Here is a 783-nt window from a genome sequence, read left to right on the forward strand (position 1 = left end):
ATACTCCTGACCCCTGTACTCTGTATGTTACATACTCCTGACCCCTGTACTCTGTATGTTACATACTCCTGACCCCTGTACTCTGTATGTTACATACTCCTGACCCCTGTACTCTGTATGTTACATACTCCTGACCCCTGCGCTCTGTACGTTACATACTCCTGAACCCGGTACTCTGTACGTTACACACTCCTGACCCCTGCACTCTGTGCATTACACACTCCTGACCCCTGCACTCTATGCATTACACACTCCTGACCCCTGCACTCTGTACATTACACACTCCTGACCCCTGCACTCTGTACATTACACACTCCTGACCCCTGCACTCTGTACATTACACACTCCTGACCCCTGCACTCTGTACATAGGCTCAAAATATAAGCTCCTCCCATTATTAAGGACAATTTTGCCACACCCACAATTTGCCATGCTGCACATCAGATTCCTCCTCTAATTAAAATCTTGTATGCGGAGTAAATATCTTCTTTTTTTATATTCATCAGAAGATGTTTTTGGAATAATTTTACCAAAATGTAATTTATTTGAGAGGTTCTCTTTTTGGCTGATTGGGTCATGTGGTGGCTGACAGGGTCATGTGGTGGCTGACAGGGTCATGTGGTGGCTGACAGGGTCATGTGGTGGCTGACAGGGTCATGTGGTGGCTGACAGGATCATGTGGTGGCTGACAGGATCATGTGGTGGCTGACAGGATCATGTGGTGGCTGACAGGATCATGTGGTGGCTGACAGGATCATGTGGTGGCTGACAGGATCATGTGGT

General features: G+C 47.4%; 1 protein-coding gene across 1 annotated transcript in view; it reads left to right on the forward strand.

The window, feature by feature from the left end:
- LOC108803210 (protein MAATS1-like) overlaps positions 1-783 on the forward strand; it is a gene marked incomplete at its 5' end in the record, with an annotated part of 27,304 nt that overhangs the window by 15,241 nt on the left and 11,280 nt on the right. The window lies entirely within an intron of this gene.

Source organism: Nanorana parkeri, unplaced genomic scaffold (assembly GCF_000935625.1).
Source record: "Nanorana parkeri isolate BGI_ZX_2015 unplaced genomic scaffold, ASM93562v1 scaffold3498, whole genome shotgun sequence".
Taxonomy (NCBI): domain Eukaryota; kingdom Metazoa; phylum Chordata; class Amphibia; order Anura; family Dicroglossidae; genus Nanorana; species Nanorana parkeri.